The following is a 25,452-nucleotide window of genomic DNA, read 5'->3' on the forward strand; positions in this document are numbered from 1 at the left end:
AATTAAGGACTTCATTTTCTTTATAGGGGGGCATGAATGACGATTTCATAGACCATGTTCTTCTCTCAAAACCACCACCAACCTGCATGTGCAACAACTCTGGTGAAGACCCACAGGTGTACTCCCTTGTAGCTTGTGAACCAAATGCATGCTAGTAGTATTAAATATCTGTTAACCAAACCGAAACAAAAAATCAATTTGCTAAAATAGTCACGGTTCTTGGGAAAAAAAAAAAAAAAAGAGGATATTTCCATCAAGCTGTCAGTATTTGTTTTCTTTTTTTCTCCCCAGCCTAAAGAGGCATGCCCTTATCTTAAATTCCACAAAGCTCGGCTATCAAATATTGAAACTATCATCATTCATAATAATGAAACAATAATCAATTAGACATATACATTAGTTTCCAATCTACTAAAATAAAAAATACAAATAAACCTCCATTTCCTTGAAACAGTAAAAAAAAAAAAATCGTTCGGGGAACTTGCAAAAGAAGCAACATGTCCATTTAAAGCAGACGTATTTGGTGCCTTGTTCATCTACAGTATACGATTGTTCTCTTTTTGTGCAAAGTTAGTAACTTGGTAGTAAAAATCAAGCGGCAAAAGAAAAAGGAGCAATAGCTCGTAATTCAATAAACCAAAAGCAATAAATGCAAAAATACGCAGATATTCAACAATATAGTTAGGACTTACATCTTTAGAAGGAATCAAGACATTTTCAATAAATCGGAGTAGAATTGATGATAAATATTAGGATAGAAAAAGAGAAATAAAAATGAAGTTTACTATCATATGATTGACTGCCAAAAATAGAGAAACAAATTAAAACCCAACCCTTTAGTACAGCAGACAATGAATTTCTACATTTAAAATGTACGCGAAATTCTTTTATATAGTGACCTCTTGGTGTGCTGTACGTTTGAACTTCTCTATTTGCTTAGTTAAGTGAATCTTCTTCTGTACATACCTAAAAAGAAAAGAGAGTACATAATCAACAAAACAAAAGCTAAAAACACAGCTTTAAGCAAGTTACTGACTCTGGATAGGAAATCGCTCATACAATCAAACACAAAAACCTTGAATACTTAGTTTTCCTTTCCTGGGAAGTCAATTCCCTCGATGTGAATTATGAATTATGATAACGACGCATTCAATCATTATCAATCAAACAAATTTGTTTCCGGAACTGGGTTATTGAAAATTATCTTGTGGGTTGATTTGTTCTCAGCAAAAAAATAGTGAGCCTTCAATGTTCTAACTGATTAGAACCACATAATTAATTAATTAAATTAAATTAAAGAAACAAACTGGGTCAGAATCTAGGGGAACACAATATTACCAGCACCAATCTGGAAATCATTTTGTAATTGCAATGAGGTAACCTTCTCAGGAATAAGAATATTCAGTAGCTAAGAGATCATTACCTTTCAACGCTAAAATTACTCCATAATGGCCGCAAAGAGCCAAATGGTCTCTTTTGATTATCCATAAAACTCAGTTAATAATAGTCTCCACAAATACTAAATCAAATCCTAAATTAAATGCCTAATGAAACAAAAAGAAACAAGCAAAACGAATAATCCAAGTCATTAGCAAAAAACTGGAGCTGTGTTTTTGTTTGGGGGGGTGGGGCAGAGTTACAAAATTTCTCTGAAACATATACGCAGTGAAGTTCAATCGTTTTGCTCCACCCTATGGGTTTAATTGAATGCTTACAGCTGGTAATTACAAGTAGTTACAAATTTACAGCAATAAACAGTCCTGAACAATATCTTAATAGCATACAACACGCATATAGATAATGAAATTGGCGCAGTGAAATATAACATGCATATAGATAACAGAACCACATAACAGGAATAGTGATTGTCAATCAGAACTCTTCTGTTTCCTTCACACAAGATTGGTAATAATTTTACAAATATCCTAAGAAGTATTAACAAAACTTACATTGAAACTGGAGTTGGCTGCACAAGAACTTTATCAAGCTACAACAGTATCGGCAAAAGAAAAAGAAAAGAAAAAAAAAAAAGGGTCATTATTAATCAAGTGTGCCAAGGCTAATCTAAAGTCACAAATGATAGCCAAAGAACCAATTGCCAGTCCTAAGGACCCTCATTACAGATATTTAGAAGTCACGCAGTAAAAGAAAAGATTAAAACTAATTTATATTTCTTATCAACAAAAAAAAAAAAACTAATTTATATTTGTAGAAATAATGTGCCTCATATAAAACCTATTGAGAATAACCTTTCAGGCTTAGAGAATTCCTATATGAAGGAGAACCCACGTGATTAAATGCTTAATGATCTTTACATGTAAACTCCAAACAAATGCCACTTTCCAGGCTTCTTCCCTCTAGCTACATATGCATGCCAGATTCTGTTGAAGATACAAAATTGAAAGAAGAAAAAAATCAATTATTCTAGCACGTCATATATTATCTGGACACCAATTTTTCGGTAATATTACTAATGCCAAATGCTCAAACATTTGAAGCAGTAATTACTTAGAAAATGAAATACCAGCACATAGAATCTCAGTGCAATGACGTAAAAAATACATGAAGAAAGCAAATCACAATTGTAAATACCTTCCCTCTAAAGCGAAACCATGGGGATGCCAATACCAGGAGGAGGTAATTTTGTCTGCATCTTCAAAGTGTTATGCATCCGACTGAGGGAGCTGGGTGTATGGTTCGGACAAGGGTACCTTGATACTAGGGCTCAAGTTACCTTTGTAGGGCTGCCACGCGGTTCTCCTACAGGAACAGGAATGGATGTGGACACCAGCTGCATAAGGGCATTAGAGTCATTATGTTTATATGTATGGGTCTTGTTGTAATTTCCTGTATTACCTTTAATGTCCTAAGACGGTTCCAGGGTATTCTGGAACGTGCTAAGTGGGTTGTAGAGAGCGAACTTAGTGGGTCAGTGGGTCAGTTAATCTTAGTGGGTCAGTTGGGTTGGTTAATCTTAGTGGGTCAATTATTATGTAGTGGGTTCGGTCATTACTGGCAATTCCCAATTGCTTTGTTGTGCTACATGATTTAAACCAGAGAAGTGGAAATGAAGGATATTTTTTGGGAGGTTAATCATATTACCATGTGTTTATGAGTTAAACTTGGAAGTTTTAAAACATCTAAGCCGAGTGCTTGAGTGTGAAGGACTAGCCCTTCGAAGTGCTAATTTTACTTAAATAATAACTGGGCACGTAATAAGTGGTATCAGAGCCGCGTTCCTGTGACCATGGCTAAAGATACTCTTACATCTCAACTGGCGGAGGCTCTCACTAAGCTGAGAGAGGAGTGCAGAGCTGAGAGTCAGAAGTTAACCCAACTTTCTGATTCCTTCAGCACACAAAGTCAAAAGTTAACCCAACTTTCTGATTCTGTCAACATACAACAGGAGACTATCAACAAACTTCAAGCAGACAACAAGGCATTTCAAAGCCGAACGGAGGAGAATTTGCATGTGATTATGGAAGCATTGGCAATCAAAGCACCCAAACAGAATCCTGAAGAGGTGATGGTACAGGGAGAAACAAGTGGGGAAAATAGCCCTAACATACCTCCAATCACGGGAGGAGAAGGAGTCATATCGGGATCAAGTGGTTCTTTTATTCGATCAGCCCATGAGGGAGCAGGAATCAATCCCAGATCGGTCAACTTGGATTTCCCCAAGTTTGACGGAAACGACCCAACTAATTGGGTTCTTAAGGCCCAACAGTTCTTTGTATATGGGCAAGTACCAGACAATCAGAGGGTCCTAATAGCCTACTTCCACATGCAAGAAAAGGCTTTGCAGTGGTATAACTGGCTAATGGAGTCAGGGTCAATCCGGAGCTGGGAGGAATTTGTAATGGCTCTGAAAATCAGGTTCGCCCTTTCGGACTATGATGACCCCATAGGAGCATTTGCAAAATTGCAGCAAACTTCGACTGTGGATGAGTACCAGTCCCAGTTTGAGGTGCTGTCCAACAGAATTCCAGGCTTGACAGAGTATTTCCGGGTAGCTCTTTCGTCAGCGGACTCAAGGAGGAGGTGAGAATTATGGTAACAATGCTCAAACCCACGACCCTCCCAAATGCTTTTGGGTTGGCCCGATTTCAAGTCCCAAAATTGGTCTTCCAACTCATTCTACCCGCGATTGCCCACCCCATCAAATACCAACAAACCTACCCATAACCAACCAACCACCAATCAATTTTCCAACCCTTACCCAAACTGAAACACTACCTATCCTTACTCCGGAAATACCATTCGAAAACCTACCCTACCCATAAGGAGGATTTCTCCTAGTCAAATGCAAGAGAGAAGGGAGAAAGGATTGTGCTATTATTATGATGAGAAATATCAAGATGGGCATAAGTGCAATAAACCAAGGTTGCTTGTTCTGGAAGGAATGGAGTGGGAAGAGAAGGAAGAAACAGTGGAGGAAGAGTTGCTGGAATTCCAGGGAGTACAAGCTCCAGGTGAAGCGGAAGAGGGGGAGTTGCTCGGCATCTCCTTAAATGCCTTAGCAGGAACTCCAACTCCCCGCACAATGAGGTTGATGGGAAGCATTGGTTCGGTGGAAGTGGTTATTCTAATTGATACCGGAAGTACCCACAGTTTTGTGGATCCCAATTTTGCCAGAAAAGCCCAACTGCTAGCTGATGAAAAGGGACAGCTAACAATGATGGTAGCGGATGGGGCTACCTTTTCTTGCCAAGGTCAATGTAAGGTAGTGTCCATTCTACTACAGGGTTGTAAATTTTCTGCTACTCTATACCTCCTAACTCTGGGGGGTTGTGATGTGGTCCTAGGAGTTGACTGGCTGAGGTGTCTCGGACCTATTTTATGGGATTTTGGGACCCTCACCATGAAATTTCCCTATAACCATCGAGAAGTAACCTTACAAGGGATGTCACCAGCTCCTGAATTGCTGGATGCAAGAGAGACAATGCCCAAGTCCACGGGAGCCAACTACAAAGGTGTGTGGGTACAGCTTATGGAGATTACAGCAGATCGGCCCAGGACCATGTTACACCCGGCTGTCCAAGAGCTTATTGAAGGGTACCCAGAGGTTTTTAAGGAGCCAGAAGAACTACCGCCATCCAGGAGCCATGACCATCAAATTCTCCTTAAGGATGAGGCTAAACCTACATGTGCGAGGCCCTATCGCTATCCTTACTATCAAAAGGGGGAAATTGAGAAGTTAGTCCAAGAGATGTTGAGTTCGGGAGTCATTCGTCCTAGCCAAAGTCCGTACTCGTCACCGGTGTTACTTATGAGGAAGGAAGATGGGAGTTGGAGGATGTGCGTGGACTATAGGGTGCTCAACCGAGACACCATTAAGGATAAATATCCTATTCCCAGTATAGATGAACTGCTGGATGAGTTACATGGGGCAGTGATATTTTCTAAATTAGACCTACGATCCGGTTATCACCAAATCCGGATGAAACCAGAGGATGTGCCCAAGACTACCTTCCGGACACATGAAGGGCACTACAAATTTCTTGTAATGCCCTTCGGGAACCAATGCACCTCTACTTTCCAAGGATTGATGAAGGAGGTATTTCGACCCTATCTCAGAAAATTTGTATTAGTTTTCTTTGACGATATCTTAGTTTATAGTCTGAACCATAAGGAACATCTAAAGCATTTAAAGCTTGTACTTGAGGTTTTAAAGGAACATCAGTTATATGCTAAGGCCTCAAAATGTAAATTTGGGAGTTTGGAGGTAGATTACTTAGGCCATGTTCTGTCAGAAGAAGGAGTGAAGGTTGACCCTGCTAAGATTGTGGCTATGAAGAATTGGCCAAATCCTCGAACTCCCAAGGTCTTGAGAGGATTTCTGGGTCTAACCGGGTATTATAGAAAGTTTGTTAAGGGCTATGAAGGAGTGGCAGCACCCTTAACGGCACTTTTGAAGAAAAATTCATTCGGATGGAATGCTAGTGCTGAAGAGGCTTTTCGAAGTCTTAAAGAATTAATGTCCACCCCACCAGTGTTGGGTTTACCCGATTTTACTAAAAGATTCATAGTAGAATGTGATGCTTCAGGGGCGGGTATAGGAGTGGTGTTAATGCAGGAGGGGAGACCTCTAGCATTTTTAAGCCAAGGGTTGAAAGGGAAGAGCTTATTCTTATCCACGTATGAAAAAGAATTGTTGGCATTGGTTATGGCAATTAGGAAGTGGAGGCATTATTTATTAGGGCAGACTTTTGTAGTTCGTACTGATCAACATGCCCTTAAATATTTACTAGAGCGGAGAATAGGAATACCCGCCTAGCAGAAATGGGTCTCTAAGCTCCTAGGATATGACTTCACTGTAGAATACAAAAGAAGGAGGGAGAACAAAGCTACAGATGCCCTATCTAGGGTGCCATTTGGGGAAATAGAAGCTAGTGATGCAGGAACTATGGATGAAACAGATAATGAAGCAGGTACTCATGCAGAATCAATAGCAGAAATAGATGCTGATGCAGAAAATGCTAAACTAGAAACAAAGGCCACAGTACAGTCTAATTCAGCAGAGCCACAGATCAACAGAGAAACAGATGCAGCAAATCAACCAGACATACCCCAATCACAATTGCAAGCAATTAGCACAATCAGAGCAGACCGGTTAGAAGAGCTCAGAAAGACTTATCCAGAAGATCCCATGTTACGGGAGCTACTCCTTCAACTCCAGGAAGGAGCCCTCAATCCAACCAAATTCAACGTGCAGAATGGACTCATCTTCTACAAGGGGAGACTACATTTGGGCTCCTTGGTGCCATTCCAGCAGCAGATCCTGCACCAGTTTCACAGCAGTCCATTAGCTAGTACATGGGGAACCAAAAGACCTATTCAAAGGTGAAGAGGGAGTTCTACTGGCCTGGAATGAAGAAAGATACATCCGAGGAAGTGACATATGCCAAAGGAACAAGGTGGAGAACATCCATCTAGCAGGGTTATTGCAGCCACTCCCCATTCCTTCTCAGGTATGGACAGAAGTCAGTATGGACTTCATAGGGGGATTGCCAATTTCACAAGGAAAGAATGTGATAATGGTGGTCATAGACAGACTCAGCAAATACGCCCACTTCATACCCCTAACCCACCCATACACAGCTAGAACAGTAGCTCAGCTCTTTCTCGACCAAATTTTCAAGCTCCATGGATTACCCAAATCCATAGTCAGTGACAGAGATAGAATCTTTACAAGCAACTTTTGGAAGGATCTATTCCGTCTAAGTGGTATCGATCTCCTCTTGAGTTTGACTTACCACCCACGGACAGATGGGCAGACAGAGATTATGAACAAAGGGTTGGAAGGGTATCTTAGGAGTTTTACAGGTGACCGACCGAAGGATTGGCTAAAATGGCTTTCACTGGCCGAATGGTCTTACAATACCTTAGAACACTCTTCTACAAAACTCACCCCTTTTGAGGGGGTTTACGGGTATCCTCCTCCACAACTTTTACCCTATGAACCTGGAACTACTAGTGTTCTGGCAGTTGAGGAAACCCTAAAGACAAGAGAGTTCATTCTCTCCTTGATCAGGGAGAACTTACAGGATGTGCAAGATAGGATGAAAGTCTACGCTGACAGACATCACACTTCCCGTGAGTTTGAAATCGGAGATTGGGTTTATCTCCGTCTCCAACCTTACAAACAGATGTCGGTGTCTATCTGACTTAATCTAAAGCTCTCCCCACGGTATTATGGACCGTTTCAGGTCCTTCAGAGAATTTGACAGGTCGCCTACAAGTTGGATCTACCCCATAATTCACAAATCTACCCTGTATTCCATGTTTCTCTCCTAAAAAAACAACTTGGAACACGAACCATTCCCTTGGTGACCCTACCGGTCCTAACCCAAGAAGGGACCCTAACAGTTGAACCAGAGAAGATACTTACCAGGAGATTGATGAAAAAAGGGAACCGTGCTGGTGCGGAGTTGCTCATCCAATGGGCTGGAGCTACGGAAGAAGATGCGACATGGGAGGATCTTGAAGAACTTCAGGGGAGATTTCCGGACCTTGTGGGTAAGGTCCTTTGATGGAAGGGACTGTGTTATGCATCCGACTGAGGGAGCTGGGTGTGTGGTTCGGACAAGGGTACCTTGATACCAGGGCTCAAGGTACCTTTGTAGGGCTGCCATGTGGTTCTCCTACAGGAACATGATCGGATGTGGACACCAGCTACAGAAGGGTGTTAGAGTCATTGTGTTTATCTGTATAGGTCTTGTTGTAATTTCCTGTATTACCTTTAATTTCTTAATACAGTTCCAGGGTGTTCTGGAACGTGCTAAGTGGGTTGTAGAGAGTTAACTTAGTAGGTCAGTGGGTCAGTTAATCTTAGTGGGTTATGTAGTGGGTTCGGCCATTACTGGCAGTTCCTGATTGCTTTGTTGTGCTACATGATTTAAACCAGAGAAGTGGAAATGAAGGATATCTTTTGGGTGGTTAATCATATTACCGTGTGTTTATGAGTTAAACCTGGAAGTGTTAAAACATCTGAGCCGAGTACTTGAGTGTGGAGGACTAGCCCCTCGAAGTGCTAATTTTACTTAAATAATAATAGGGCACGTAACACAAAGCTCCTGCTAGCAAATGACCAGAAGCAGCAGAAGGCACATATATTGCTAGTGCAATTCCACAGGAGTAACACCAGGAGGTTGAGAATCAGGAAAAGCAGTAGGGTATGGCTGGAACGGTGACCTAGGTACGCAACCCATCTGTGGTGGCTGCAACCAGATTCCCTGAGGGAGAGCAGCCATAGCAGGAAACGATGCATAGGGAGTAAAAATTTGAGGATGAACAATTGAATTTGATTTTAAAAAAAAAAAAAAAAAACCTAACAAAATACTACGGATATTTTAGTTTTAATAGGTGTAGGGAGAACTTCGATCTTTATCAAAACTTGAATTTAAATTTTAAGGGGAAAGTACACTTTACCCCCCTGATGTATCCACCTATTGGCAATTTGACGCCCAATGTTTAAAAATTGGTAAATGACCCCCTTAATATAACCAACTTTGACACTTAAAACCTTCGGTCTACTTAATCCGTCCAAAGAGACGGAAAAGAGGTCACGTGCAACGCACATGACCACTTAAAGCTCAGCTTTCCAAAAATACCCCTGTTTAAAACCAGTGAGTTTCACACCTGGGACCATCTTCACGTTCTTCTCTCCTAAGCTCTAGCTTTGCCATCCTCCTGGAACGTTCCAATCGGGTCTCCCGTGTTTGGGTCCTCGAGAGGCTACATCCTCTGACTCGGTTTCTGCAGCGTGCCTACGACCCCGACCCGAGCCGCCCCTCCACATATCAGATTGTTCATCAAATTATCATTATACGCACGTTGTGAATGAGTCAGCGTGTTTCGTCGCCGCCCTCGATACCTTTAGAACCTTGTTCATGATCGCCGCCACGCACGCCACGTCCTCGCACATCACCGACCGCCCTTCTTTGCGCGCAAGATGACACCATTTCCATTTTCCAGTAGCTTCAGCGCCTTCTCCGTAACCAAGACGCTCGGATTCGAACCCGATATTAAATCAATAGAGTAATTAGAATCCCCACAAAAATGCATGGCCAAAAATACTGAGTGTAAACTATTATAAATGAAAGAGAACAGAAGTTTTTTTTTGCTTTTTTTTTTCCTTTCACCTGGACAAGCTCCTCTATTCACCTCTGTTTTCATGTTCTAAAACAGAGGTGAACAGAGCCCCATCAACCTTTAGAAATAACGTTGCCTTTGGAGCTCAAGATGGATACAATCTTCACGGCCGTGTTTCTCAACATCTCTTGCCGGCCCATTCCAAGCGGCTTTATATGGTGCAAATTTTATAGCGATTTTCATCTCACCCATCTTCTTCTCCCCTGAATTAGACAACACAAACAATGGGTACATGTTTCTGTAAACTTTACCCGTCTACAACGTGGAAATACGTACCCGAACCTTTCCGATACGGAAATCGGGATGCGTGTCTTCCTTCGAGCGTGGAGTCCAAATCCACTGTGTGTTATAGTAAAGTGGATCCTTTTGAATGGTGGTGACTTCTTGGGTATCTCTCTCTTGGGCATGTATTTGAAATCCCAAAGAAAAGCAGATGCATGTGGATATTCTTCAGCACATCATTGATATGGTTCGAGTTATGAAACTAGTCGTGATATATTCTTCAGCACATCATTGATACGTACCCGAAATAGTCGTGATATATTTATCCTATATGTGTACTCCAAAACTCATCAACATTATCCAAGTTGATGCCATAGCTGGTTCCTATTGACATTACCAATCATTTAAATGCTTTTGGGATGAAATTTTGTTGAAATATGGATGGGAGCACACTAAGTACATATATGGTGAATGTTGATAATAGTCTTAAAAGTAGTCCAACTATCTTGCACAATAGGACAATTAACGATAAAAAAAAAGGTGGCAGAATAAGAGATCAATATTTGACGGTGGTAGAGGGGGAGGCAGTGAACAGAGAGGTGGCTGAAAATTATATGCAAAAAAAAATTTCAACCTAACAGTGCCTAAAACTATAATCTCGTTTTTATTTTGCTTTTCTTTTTCTTTGAAAGAGAAGATTAAACTGAGTTCAAGTTTGAGAACATGGCCGCGGTGCAGTAGAGAAGTAAGCTGTCACCATTTTTGTAAGGAGTAACTTGAGGAAAAGGAGGAGAATGAACGTGCAAATGAACGAGATGGCCAAGAAACTTAGGAGCATGTTTTCTTTTATCTGGGACACCGTCAGTTTATGCAAGAAGCATGTTTTCTTCAATCTTCCACATCCTTCTTAGTTCTCACCATGCACCAATAGCTGAGCAAATCTATCCATGCTTTCCAAATTTCTCTATACGTTCGAGTGTAGTAGCAAGATCAATACCCTTTCTCATTTCCTTTTTTCTGACTTTGTCATCAACATGGTCAGGCCTCCTCTCATTTACATAGGACGATGACGACGAGCTTCTCATTTTCAAATTCATAGGTTTTACAATGATGAAAAACAAATTTTGAAATTTCCCTAGGAAAAAAATGACACCAAAAAAAATAATAACCACCACTCACTAACACAACACTCTCACCCCGTAAGTCCTACACAGTAAAACTCGGTTTTCTTTTGCCCAAACTTCTGTACGACGGAGGTGGAAGACGTTTTAAAGTGGCGGCGCTGTCTCTTTACTTTGCTCACCTCTGCTCCCCCTGGTTTGGAATCCGGTTGTTCTTGAGAAGCTAGAGTTGCTTCAATGGCGACTCTAACTTGGTCGTCAGGGAGGTCACCACGTGTAAAAAAGGAAAAGAGAAAATGGAGTTGAGTGGCCCAGTGAAACTCACCGTTTTGAACATTGAGGGCAATTTTGGAACTTCGGCTTTTAAGTGGTCATGTGTGTTACACGTGACCCTCTATCCGTCACTTTTGCAGGACTAAGTGGACGGAAGGTCTAAATTGAGACAAGTGGTAAACGTTAGGGGGGTCATTTACCAATTTTTAAACATTGGGCATCAAATTGCCAATAGGTGGATATATAAGGGGGGTAAAGTGTACTTTCCCCAAATTTTAATGTGCTGATGTACTTTTCGGTTTTGTTTTGGGGTTTTGTGTTTCTATATATGGTTATTTTGTATCCTTGTCTAAGTTTGTATTTTGGTTTAGTTTGAATGAAATTGATTTATTTATTCATTAAAAAAAAAAAAATCACATGTTAGGCCTCGCCTTAACTGAATGTGCTCAAACATTCTTGAGCCAGGTTTTAGAGAAAATGTTACAGAAATTGAGACAGCAAAAAAAATCAGAAAAAAATAAAAATAAATGAAAAAGACAAAAGAAAACACATTGAATTAACATGAGTGCACACATAAAGCACAAAAGGCTAAAACTTTATTGAACAAGCTAAATACAAACCGCTAAAGGGTTGGTTCATATAGGCAAAACAAATACAAAAAGATAATACGACAGTACAATGATCTTTGCGTCTCTGTAACAACTCACAGATAACTTTATGTTGCAAACCAAACATGACTTCCAACAAAACATGTTTAACATCAGATCATGTCCACCGATCCCTTCAACTATTCAAGCCCTAGTGGCAGTACAAATTGGAGTTCCAGAAGCATGGTAAATGGTGCAACCCTTTGGAGCATAGCAGCAATTGCAAGGCGGATTGAGTTGCCTACTACCCGAAGATGGGCAGGTCATATACCCTGCATAGTCCATGCATACATTAGGGCATACTATTGCCCTCACAGTTGCTGGATTCATGCTTAGTGGAATTGTACCTGCTCATCAAAATCATCAACACAATACAACATTTGAGAAAGTAAGTTTGTAAGTTCACGTGACGCTTATGATCACGTCAGCCACAAAATGATTAAATTTGATTATGGCTAACATGAGAGTGCCGCACGGATTACTACGTTAGTTTGTAAGAAATTGTAATAAAAACTAGAGGATGTCAAACATTTTCTTAGAATTTTTTACATGCAAAAGTTTGCACTTAGTGAATGAGATACATCTTATCATTGTTATGCCATCTATGGAACTAGATTATCATACAAAAAAAAGAAAAAATCAACAAAAAAAAAAGTACAAGCTAAACTAACAAAAGAAAAGATAAATTGAGATCACAGAAATTGAATATATATATATAGGAGTAGGAGCTTACTACACAAAATGAGAAGATATATTGCACCAACTTTGTTGCCTTCAGCCATATTTCCTCTATCTATTTTGAGGTGTTAACGTTGCATACTATTTATAGTACTCCTTGAAAGAAAAATTTAAAAAATAAAAACTAAAAAAGTTGGTATATTCAACTCTTAGCAGTTGCAATATCAGGTATATATGGAATATTCATCATATACATGGTTTGCATGCACCAAAGTCAACTTTGCAAAAAGCATTAGAAGGTAATTAATTATGGCTTCCTTCAATATTTTAGAAGCCATCGGAATATAATCAAGTTCCTGATTTGCTCAGATGATAATAATCTCCAACTTAAATGCAGATGCTCTATTTGATATCATATAGTAATTGCTAGTTAATTAGTCTATTTAGTTGATTACAAATAATAATTTCCAAACACCTTATCACTTTTTTGGTCCTTTTGCTTCTCTAAGTGTCTTGTTAATATGCTTTATTTGTCTTATTCTCTTTTTCCTCATCGGTTTTTTATTTTTTATTTTTATTTTCTCTTTATTTTTCGATTCTATCAAGATTGATTTTAATTTTCGATTTGTTGAAACTTATGTTACTTATGTAATTGAAATTGGTGATTTTATGGGTACAGATTGTCTCCATTTCACTTGAAATTGATATATTGTATATGAATATTGTATTGATTTAAACTTGATTTAAATTTGTTTTTTTTCAATGAGAGGGATGAAAGGGAGTTCAAGCCATTGAAATTTGCTAAAATACTCGGGCCACAAAAATTCAAAGACAAATGTTTTATCTTTGATTGTTTCCTTGCTTGAGCAAATACCCAATATGGAAATTTATAGAGCTCATGATACAAGTTTGACAAATGATTGTCTAAGAGCACTAGTAGCAGATGCCCTATAAGTAGTCCTATTCCTTAAAATAGGAAAGCTTTGAAAAAAGTCACAAAAAAATCAAGCCACAACAGTTACCCTATTTTAGATAATTACCCTTGGGAAGCAACAGTGCTTCCCAACGTATTGGGAAGCATTATATTATCAAATTATATGGCTACCATATAACAGTTGACCAAATAGCATTAATAAAAAAATATGATTTCTAGCATTACTTTTTAAATGTACCATTAGATCTATATAAAATCTACTGCTAGTGCTCTAACAGGTTGATGTCAAGCTTTTGAACTTGCATATCAATTGCAAATTGAATCAATCGATCAACGTAGCAACCATTGAGATGATGTGATATGAAAATTACCCCTTCATTTTTTTTTATTTTTGTTTTTATAAATGATGATCCAATGGCTTACTTTTGAATGTGATGTTATCAAATTATATGACAACCATATAACAGTCAACTAAATAGCATTAATAAAAAAATATGATTTCTAGCATTACTTTATAAATGTATCATTAGATCTATATAAAATCTGCTGCTAGTGCTCTAACAGGTTGATGTCAAGCTTTTGAACTTGCATATCAATTGCAAATTGAATCAATCAATCAACGTCACAACCATTGAGATGACGTGATATGAAAATTACCCCTTCATTTTTTTTATTTTTGTTTTTATAAATGATGATCCAATGGCTTAATTTTGAATGTTATATTATCAAATTATATGGCAGCCATATAACAGTCGACTAAATAGTATTAATCAAAAAATATGATTTCTAGCATTACTTATAAATGTACCATTAGATCTATATAAAATCTGCTGCTAGTGCTCTAACAGGTTGATGTCAAGCTTTTGAACTTGCATATCGATTGCAAATTGAATCAATCGATCAACGTTGCAACCATTGAGATGACGTGATATGAAAATTACCCCTTCATTTTTTTATTTATTTTTTTTGTTTTTATAAATGATGATCCAATGGCTTAATTTTGAATGTTATATTATCAAATAATATGGCAAACATATAACAGTCGACTAAATAGCATTAATAAAAAAATATGATTTCTAGCATTATGGGATCCAACAAAACTGAAGTTCCAAGGCTGACATTTTCAAGGACAATATTTGAGAAGAATTCCTTATCCAAAAAAAAAAAAAATTCATGTTAGACTTAGATAGGACCATGATCCCCTATCCAAAATGAGACTACAGCTTTGGTAAATCATCATTAAACGTCCCCAAAGCAAGTAATGCGCCCATTAACATTAACATGCAACATATTACGTCCACTAGTAATCAGATCTTCCCAAACCCATAAATGAACATAATAGAAAATGTCCAAGGGTTGCCAGCTCAACCAACTCCCCATCAACAGACACATTTTTTGATTCAGCCAACTTCTATCAACTAAGTAAAATTCATTCTACTTGCAAACTAGAAAGACAACGTCTCATTCTACTATCCAAAGTGATTTTGATCAGCAGCACTCATAACTTTAGTAAAATAAACCACCCACAAAAAGCTTAAAAATCAGAAAAACCAAACAAATTTTAGGTTCAAGGCAAGTACTTAATTCTCTCTGCATATTCTTATCAGTAGATCAAAACAATCATACCAAACATTGAATTGAAGAGGAAGAAGAAGAAAATGAATCAATGTATTTTAACAAGAGAAACAAACACACCCAACAACAACAGTACATCTGATCAAATTAAATTACTAATTATCTTGGTGTTGTCATGATCAACATCTCACTTTCTTTTAAAACAAAAGTACAATAGGATAAAACAATTCAGATAACCATTTAAACAAATGACAATTATTGACAAACCAATATCCAATATAAAATCTAAAAGACCAAAATATCATCAAGCACATTATTCAACAAAAGTAGGGCACATACTAGTTAGAAGCTGTCAACTCATCCTCCACCAAGATCTTTATGTCACGCCCCCATTTTGGTAAATAAGGGAAACGCAAACTTGAGCCTAAAAAAAATAAAAAATAATAAAAAATAATTTACATAAAGCATACCTCTAATAGTTATAGATTTTATCCATCTATTTTATATATATCTATAAAAGAGTAGCTTTTCACAAAGTCATAAATTTCCAATAGGGAAACATATTATACATTACAAAGGTTACATCAGTTCCCCAAGATACCATCTATTGCTCTTAGCCAGGTCTATACCATTACCAGAAGGTGACTCTGATTATTACATCCTGAAAAGGTTGAAGGGGCAAGGGGTGAGTTTGATAACTCAGTAAGTAACACAACATAGTACAAGGTGGTATAAAAAGTTTAGTTTAGAAACTTAGAATTTTCAGAGTTCACATATAGAAACATCAGCATCAATAATAAATATGCATATGCAATCATCATTCATAGTTTGTAAGTTTTGTCTACCACTGGACCACTTCCGCATTTTTACCATGAGCGGTGCACGTTGGGCTCGTCCAAAGGACCGATCCCAAAGGATCCATGGCTCATCCTGTCGTCACAGGGGAGAGCTGCCGGGTTAGGAAGCTCCCTAGGTGAGAACCCCCCGGCCGATAGCCCCACACTTTTGGTGTGGTTGCCCCGCTACCCATCATCATCATCATCATAAGATCCGGATCACAGCATTATGGTACCGTGGGACAAAACTTTGTGTGATGCACATAAAACAAATATTCAACATAATTTCATCATCTTGTTCATATAGTGCACATGTAACACATATATTTTGAGAGTCATCATCATCCTCATTCTCATGGTGCACATGTATCATTTTTGAAAATCATAATTACATCATCCTCTTCATTCATATGGTGCACATGTAACATATAATTATTAGCTTCATTCATCCATGGAATTCACAGGTAACATATTCATTATTTCATTCTTGAGAGCTACCATATAATCATAAGGAGGTTCAATTACATTTCATAAAAGAATCATGATAATTGAAGAAAAAAAAATAACAAGTAATATTAAAGTGAAAGAGTCCTTTGAAAATTCTCGACGTTTTACTCTTGAAAAGATTTTATTTAAAAATTTCGCCGAGTTTTAAAGTTGTGTCCCCTTACCTGGATTTGCCATCAACTTCGAGGTCGAACTTCTACCTAAATAAATTGAAAGATAAATCTTAGAAGAACATTCTGAAATTTGAAGCCTAAAACTTAAATTAAGGGTATCCTATATAAATATCCTACATAGCATGTAATCATAATTCTTCAAATACTTCCTATTAATATAAAATCTCTACTCAAATTTACCACAGATATCTGAAATCATTAATTTATGACTTCTCTTGAAATTTAGAATAATTTAACCAACGCCACTACCTTAGTGAACTAAATCCTCAATAATCAGTAATTTCAACATAAAAGAAGCAAGAAATCATTCGGCCTATTCACAGAAATCCCCAAAAATGAACTTTCTTAAATCATCAAATCCATAGTCCAGAACTCTGTAACCCAAACCAACCAATATTAAACCGAACTCATTAAATTCCCAACCATAAAATCAATTACCAATTACCACTTCCACATAATCACATTAACCAAACTATAGGGTTTAACATAATCTAAAACATATTATATCATAATAACCCCAAAACATAGGATTCCTCTAACACGTACTATCAATCACACCGATCCAATAAGGAAACCCTACCCCTCATATCACTGTGGCGGTCACACCTACACCCACACACACACACACACGGCTCAGCCATCCAAAACCTTCACCAACAGAGAACATCACACACATAATTAATTCTATGTCCAAAAATAGCAAAACACAAGATCAAACTCCAAGTTTTAACCATACGAATTAAATCCAAGGATTAACACTGAAAAAAAAAAACGCCAAACTCAACAGTTTCAGCCTCCATTCACTATGTTTATTCGGTCATGCATAGAAATCAAGACACCCATTCCTCAAACCGAACTCCATAGATTAACCCATTCCTCACACACATAATTAATTCTATGTCCAAAAATAGCAAAACACAAGATCAAACTCCAAGTTTTAACCATACGAATTAAATCCAAGGATTAACACTGAAAAAAAAAAAACGCCAAACTCAACAGTTTCAGCCTCCATTCACTATGTTTATTCGGTCATGCATAGAAATCAAGACACCCATTCCTCAAACCGAACTCCATAGATTAACCCATAGTCCAAACCTCAAAATTTAAATAGTAATTCATTATACCCATTCGGTTTGCTAGCCAAACACCACAAAACCCAACAAAATCAATCTCGGAAATCAAAACCCCAAATAACCCATCATCACAGCAACCTCAAAGAACCCAAATTCAGCCAAATAGGAAAAATACCCACACAACTGATCAACTACAAAAAAATACCCCATCACTTATCAATACCGAATTTTTAACCAATCAATAGAGAACCCCCAAAAATCATTAACCATCATCCAACCAAACCTAATTATCAACCATAATCTTTACCCAAAATAATCAAACGGGTTTTCAAGAAATTACCCCGAGGATTTTCTTAGCAAATCCACCGAAATTCGCCATTGATTCTGCCGGGGAAAAAAAATCACCGGATGAAGGATCGGGTTGGGTCTCGCGGGTTCTCGGGTCTTCCTGAATCGGGTCACCTTCGGTTCTCTTCCTCGGGTCCTTGGGTTACGGGTTCACCGGAATCGCCACTGGAATCGCCGGAATCGCGCCTCCGGTGACCCATGGAGGATCGGGTCCTCACGGGTTCATGAACCGCTCGGGTTCTCTCTCTCGGGTCTGGCGGCTACGGGTCACGGGCTTGCCGGAAATCGGGTCCCTTTGCCTCACCGGCGACATCCACCGGAAGATCGGGTCCGATCTTCCTCTCCTTCGGTCTCTACCGGCGTCGATCGCCACTGGATCTCTCTCCGGGTCTCCAGCTCTCCCTCTCTCTCGGTTTCATCTCTCACTCTCCCGATCTCTCTCTCGATCGCTCTCTTTGCCTCCCTCTCAATCTCATCTCTCAAAAGATCTCTGTCTCTCCTCTCACTCTTGTTTCCGTCGAGTGAAAGAAAAGGAGGAAGAAGAAAAGAGGAGTGAAAGAAAAGAGAGGAGGGTGTACGTGTCTAAAACAATAATGCATGTTCAAAAGGTGTCAAAGAGAAGAGAGAATTTGAGACACGTTTAGGCCACATGTAGTTTCTTTGACACACATTTTTTTTTTTTTTTTTTTTTTTTTTTTTTTTTTAAACCTATTCAGTAATACAGAAATCTTATAAAACACCTAATTATTAAACAAAAACCCTTTTAATCTTTTATATTACTACTTAATATTATAACAATTTTCTTTGGGTTCTCATATAGAAATGCTAAATTTTTTTGAGGTGTTATACTTTATCTCCGCATCAGAGTTCTCCTCCATCTTTGTCTCTCCTATCACTTCATACTGCAGATTTGCAATAGGCAATACGAAACAATAAAATCTTTTTCTTCCACATGAAGAGACCTTGCATAACAAATCTTTCGAGCATCCTTCAAATCCTACTCCAACTCCAACTCCATTAATGTCATCAGTGGATGTGCCTTTAAAATTTTCCCAATCGGAGGAACTCAATGCCGCTGAAACTGATTCCATGGGAAGAGCAGAACTTTCAGCAACAACATCGTCTCTGGCATTGTCCGAATTGGCCAAATAGTTTCTGCTGCACGCAAATCATCGCCAGCTCCCTCAATCGGGCCAACTTCTTCGGCCAACAGAGAATCCTCGGCATAATCCACTTCTTCAGGCAGATTGTCGTCGGAAGCAACCAGTTCTGCCGGAACATGTACACCAACGACCCTTGCTTCAAATGGAGGGTCACCGACAGCTACCGCTTGCAGATCACTATCCACAACCATCCTCTTCCCGAAACCGCTTATTCTAGCACCGCTATGAATTCTCCTAGCGACCAAAGTTGTTGTTTGTCCATCCGACGTGCTCTTCATCCTTGGCTTAGAGCCACTAAACTAGTACATGCTGTTCAAAGACCTAATGGAGTGAGGAAGGGTCACAAAGGACAAGCACATGATGGTAAAAAGGGTGGAGTAGTATAAACGGGGGAGTTATCTGGAATGACTTGGGAAAAAGAGTGGGTAAAAAATATTCGTGCTATGGACAAGTATGAATGGGTGTCGTTTTTCCTTTTTGAGGAATTAATTCCAACTAATATTGGTGCGGATTCAACCTTTATTATACCATATATGATTCAAACAGTATCGAAGAAAAACAAATGATCTAAATTTTGTGAATCATTTGCAGAAAAAAAGAAGAAACAAACAAAAAAGATTACAGCAAATTATAACCCAAAACAAGGGATTCTCAAAAATCTCGATACAATAAGTTGACAATTTAGATATAGAAATGACCAGAAAATACTTGCAGCAAATGTGGTAGACGAACTAGGCTAGTTGTCCAATGAAACGTAGCTGCGCTGCTAAAGAAAAACACAAAGAGACAATGTTAAAGTAAAATCACATAAAACCCACTCACAAAATTTTCAAAATACTAATCGAAATCTGCAAATATTTCCTCTACGAAAATCTCAAACAAATCTGCAAACAAACCGAGAGAAACTTTCACGTGGGCACTGGGCGTCGTCGGTGTGGACGTGGCACTGGGCGAGTGGGCGTGGGCGTGGGCGTCGATCGGAGATTCAGAAAAAGAGAAGAAGCAAGAAGAAGAGAAGAGAAGCACAGTGGAGAGGGAGAGGAAGAAGCGACGGCGTGCTATGAAGTGTGAAGAGTGGAGAAGAGTGAATCACTAGGTTAGAATGACTTGGGAAAAAGAGTGGGTAAAAAATATTCGTGCTATGGACAAGAATGGAGAAGGGCCTGTAACCAAACACGAATTGTCTTCTTCACCAAATAGCATTCATAAAATAAAATAAAATAAAAATGAAAAATTCACTTCACTCTTGAACTTTCGTCACATTTACAACTTCTTAAAATTAAAAAACTTTCAATTTAGTATATTTATCTTTCAATTATTTTCAATTCCACCCATTCATTAAGATTTTCTGTTAAGTCTTAATTGACGAATGTCAAAATTTATAAAGAACCATCATTTTTTTTATGAAAAAAAAAATTGTAAGAATTTAGAAGTTGATCAGGATTTAACGAAATTCATAAAAATACTCACGTCCGAATCTTTGAAAAAAAAATTATAATTTTAAAAAAAAAATGAGTATTCTAGAAATTTTGACAGGATTTAACAGAAAATCTTAACGGAATAGTGGAATTGAAAAGATGGATACACTAAATTAAAAGATTTTGAAATTTAGAAATGAAATGACAAATGTGATAAAAGTTCAAGAGGGTTAAGTAAAGTTTTTCCTTATTTTTATATTTTCTTAGATAAAAATATAAAAATAATTGAAAAAGTATAAAATTATATACTTTTCTATTTGTGTTCCGAGAGATTGGGTTTGAGGGGTGGCTCAGGGATAAGTATAAAATTATGTAAGCAAATTTTAATTAGACTTATTTAATTAAATTAAATAGGTCAAATTTTTTTTATCTAAACTTATTAATTTCGTGTTAAATTTATTTTAAATTCGCATATAGTGTCAAAAATTTACTCCAATTTACTCAGCTAAATTTGCTACCCAAACAATATCTTGTCAATTGTCAATTGTCAAGGTCTCCGTCCCTTTTTTCAACTTAAACAATTATACTTAGCTTTGAAGATTGTAGGTTATAGCCATTGACTTGCCCATAATGGGTATTGTTTTTCCTTTAAAAATCATATTCCCCTTCATTTCTTGAGAGACTTTATGCAAATGTGTAGATAATTAATTAATACAGAATAGACTCGATCCATGAGATCATCAATTCGTTGTGTTATTATCCGCTTGTTTAGTTCTCCCTATGATTAAGGCAAACGAAATGGCGTCCTTGCCCCATCATGCTAAGGACTTTAACTGATAAACTATCTCATGGCCATAATTGTCTTTTTCCTCTCTTTTATTTTTTAAGTACTATAGAGAAAACCAAAACATTATGGAACTAAAAAAGAGGAAGAGATTTCCTTTCCAAAACAGGAAAGAAATGAACAGAGCTAAAAGATAGAGTGAGAATGCAGTTAGATGTCGCCGTCCAATTTGCCACATTATGGGTACAAAAATCACTATGACAAACCGATTCTCACAATTCATCCATGAGTCCATATTTTGATCCACTAACCTAAATGGACAAAAAATCAGCACCCAAGCAGCTCATTGTCATCTAAAGTTGCAGCACTGAGCCCGACCCCTCGCCAATTTGTCCCAAAGACAGATCATCTGCCTTAGGGATTGATAATGTGCAGTGAAAATGTTTTCCATGCACCCATACTGACAAAATTTCCAGTTGTGGGAGTACTGGACGGCCGCCATGGAACCGTTAAATTGCTCAACCCACATTCCCATGCTTACATCCTCCATCTTGAAGAGCTGCCACAAAAAACAAACAGCATTTTTCAGTCATAACCTGCTGAGGAGGCAGGCTAGAGGGAAGGCAGATTGAATAAATAATGAAACTAACCCTTAGGCTTCGATTACCATGTTGAGAGACAACATATTTAGCAATATCACTGGAAATTATATATCCGAACCCATTGGCATAAGGAGGATATACTTCTTCTAGCCACTCCTGTTACATTACAGGATTCCTTCAGATACAGGAACAATGCAAAGAGAATGAAACAGCTCTAATATAATCCTACTTATACGATGAGAAGAAATTATTTCTCTTCCCTTTTATGATCCTACTTCCAAAGCAATCAAATGTATCAGACTTCCAAAATTATCTGATTGATGAAAGGAGCTCTTGGAGAAATCAAAAACCCAAGAGACAGTACCAAGTTCAAATAGAATTGTAAACCATAGCAGGCAACACGTTCAAATTTACACAAATGCAACCCCACTAACATACCTCATATGTGACTGCCCATTTTCCACTTCGGAGAGGGCGATGCAAGAGGTTGAGATTGCCCATATAAAGGGACGTATTAGGAGAGATGCCCTCAATTTATTTTAGGACAGTGTCCACCCTAACGAAGGTGTCATCGTCACATTTCATTATGTATCTAGTGGTCACATTCTGAACCTGCATGGAGGATGTTTGGAAAATTTGAGGGATAGAATACAACTCAGCATGGGATCCAACAAAACTGAAGTTCCAAGGCTGACATTTTCAAGGACAATATTTGAGAAGAATTCCTTATCCAAAATTAACTGGTTATCCAAAAAAAATAAAAAAAAATCATGTTAGACTTAAATAGGACCATGATCCCCTATCCAAAATGAGACTACATCTTTGGTAAATCATCATTAAACGCCCCCAAAGCAAGTAATGCGCCCATTAACATTAACATGCAACATATTACGTCCACTAGTAATCAGATCTTCCCAAACCCATAAATGAACATAATAGAAAATGGCCAAGGGTTGCCAGCTCATCCAACTCCCCATCAACAGACACATTTTTTGATTCAGCCAACTTCAATCAACTAAGTAAAATTCATCCTGCTAATTTTTAAATGTAGCCCATATATGCTTCAAATTAACTAGTTATGCATGCCAAGAGAGCTTTATAAGAACAAAAGACAAAAGTATGATATACATAAGATGACAGAGAACATTTTTAAGCAAAGAAGGAGAGATCACTACAGCTGAATTGATGTATTTAAACTACTGCTGGAAGGTCTTACATAATATCCAAATTTCCAGCTACTTGCAAACTGGAAAGACAACGTCTCATTCTACTATCCAAAGTGATTTTGATCAGCAGCACTCATAACTTTAGTAAAATAAACCACCCACAAAAAGCTTAAAAATCAGAAAAACCAAACAAATTTTAGGTTCAAGGCAAGTACTTAATTCTCTCTGCATATTCTTATCAGTAGATCAAAACAATCATACCAAACATCGAATTGAAGAGGAAGAAGTAGAAAATGAATCAATGTATTTTAACAAGAGAAACAAACACACCCAACAACAACAGTACATCTGATCAAATTAAATTACTAATTATCTTGGTGTTGTCATGATCAACATCTCACTTTCTTTTAAAACAAAAGTACAATAGGATAAAACAATTCAGATAACCATTTAAACAAATGACAATTATAGACAAACCAATATCCAATATAAAATCTAAAAGACCAAAATATTATCAAGCACATTATTCAACAAAAGTAGGGCACATACTAGTCAGAAGCTGTCAACTCATCCTCCACCAAGATCTTTATCTCCGCATCAGAGTTCTCCTCCATCTGTCTCTCCTATCACTTCATACTGCAGATTTGCAATAGGCAATACGAAACAATAAAATCTTTTTCTTCCACATGAAGAGACCTTGCATAACGAATCTTTCGAGCATCCTTCAAATCCAACTCCAACTCCAACTCCATTAATGTCATCAGTGGATGTGCCTTTAAAATTTTCCCAATCGGAGGAACTCAATGCCGCTGAAACTGATTCCATGGGAAGAGCAGAACTTTCAGCACCAACATCGTCTCTGGCATTGTCCGAATTGGCCAAATAGTTTCTGCTGCACGCAAATCATCGCCAGCTCCCTCAATCGGGCCAACTTCTTCGGCCAACAGAGAATCCTCGGCATAATCCACTTCTTCAGGCAGATTGTCGTCGGAAGCAACCAGTTCTGCCGGAACATGTACACCAACGACCCTTGCTTCAAATGGAGGGTCACCGACAGCTACCGCTTGCATATCACTATCCACAACCCTCCTCTTCCCGAAACCGCTTATTCTAGCACCTCTATGAATTCTCCTAGCAACCAAAGTTGTTGTTTGTCCATCCGACGTGCTCTTCATCCTTGGCTTAGAGCCACTAAACCAGTACATGCTGTTCAAAGACCTAATGGAGTGAAGAAGGGTCACAAAGGACAAGCACATGATGGTAAAAAGGGTGGAGTAGTATAAACGGGGGAGTTATCTGGAATGACTTGGGAAAAAGAGTGGGTAAAAAATATTCGTGCTATGGACAAGTATGAATGGGTGTCGTTTTTTCCTTTTTGAGGAATTAATTCCAACTAATATTGGTGCGGATTCAACCTTTATTATACCATATATGATTCAAACAGTATCGAAGAAAAACAATGATCTAAATTTTGTGAATCATTTGCAGAAAAAAAGAAGAAACAAACAAAAAAGATTACAGCAAATTATAACCCAAAACAAGGGATTCTCAAAAATCTCGATACAATAAGTTGACAATTTAGATATAGAAATGACCAGAAAATACTTGCAGCAAATGTGGTAGACGAACTAGGCTAGTTGTCCAATGAAACGTAGCTGCGCTGCTAAAGAAAAACACAAAGAGACAATGTTAAAGTAAAATCACATAAAACCCACTCACAAAATTTTCAAAATACTAATCGAAATCTGCAAATATTTCCTCTACGAAAATCTCAAACAAATCTGCAAACAGACCGAGAGAAACTTTCACGTGGGCACTGGGCGTCGTCGGCGTGGGCGTGGCACTGGGCGAGTGGGCGTGGGCGTGGGCGTCGATCGGAGATTCAGAAAAAGAGAAGAAGCAAGAAGAAGAGAAGAGAAGAGCAGTGGAGAGGGAGAGGAAGAGGCGACAACGTGCTATGAAGTGTGAAGAGTGGAGAAGAGTGAATCACTAGGTTAGAATGACTTGGGAAAAAGAGTGGGTAAAAAATATTCGTGCTATGGACAAGAATGGAGAAGGGACTGTAACCAAACACAAATTGTCTTCTTCAACAAATAGCATTCGTAAAATAAAAAATTCACTTCACTCTTGAACTTTCGTCACATTTACAACTTCTTAAAATTAAAAAACTTTCAATTTAGTATATTTATCTTTCAATTATTTTCAATTCCACCCATTCATTAAGATTTTCTGTTAAGTCTTAATTGACGAATGTCAAAATTTATAAAGAACCATCATT

General features: G+C 38.1%; 1 protein-coding gene and 2 long non-coding RNA genes across 4 annotated transcripts in view; all 3 read right to left on the reverse strand.

Moving 5' to 3' along the window:
* The window catches only part of LOC133868424 (F-box/FBD/LRR-repeat protein At1g51370-like), an 83,408-nt gene that overhangs the window by 21,281 nt on the left and 36,675 nt on the right, over positions 1–25,452 (reverse strand). The gene's annotated exons all lie outside the window — the stretch shown is intronic.
* Positions 11,845–12,927, reverse strand: LOC133869455 (uncharacterized). Its single transcript, XR_009900452.1, has 2 exons — positions 12,651–12,927; positions 11,845–12,264 (listed from the first exon to the last, which is right to left on the reverse strand). It is a non-coding gene; the product is annotated as an uncharacterized LOC133869455 (long non-coding RNA).
* LOC133869456 (uncharacterized) lies at positions 16,512–20,313 on the reverse strand. The gene is made up of 3 exons (XR_009900453.1): positions 20,101–20,313; positions 19,903–19,970; positions 16,512–16,647 (listed from the first exon to the last, which is right to left on the reverse strand). It is a non-coding gene; the product is annotated as an uncharacterized LOC133869456 (long non-coding RNA).

Source organism: Alnus glutinosa, chromosome 5, assembly GCF_958979055.1.
Source record: "Alnus glutinosa chromosome 5, dhAlnGlut1.1, whole genome shotgun sequence".
Lineage (NCBI taxonomy): Eukaryota > Viridiplantae > Streptophyta > Magnoliopsida > Fagales > Betulaceae > Alnus > Alnus glutinosa.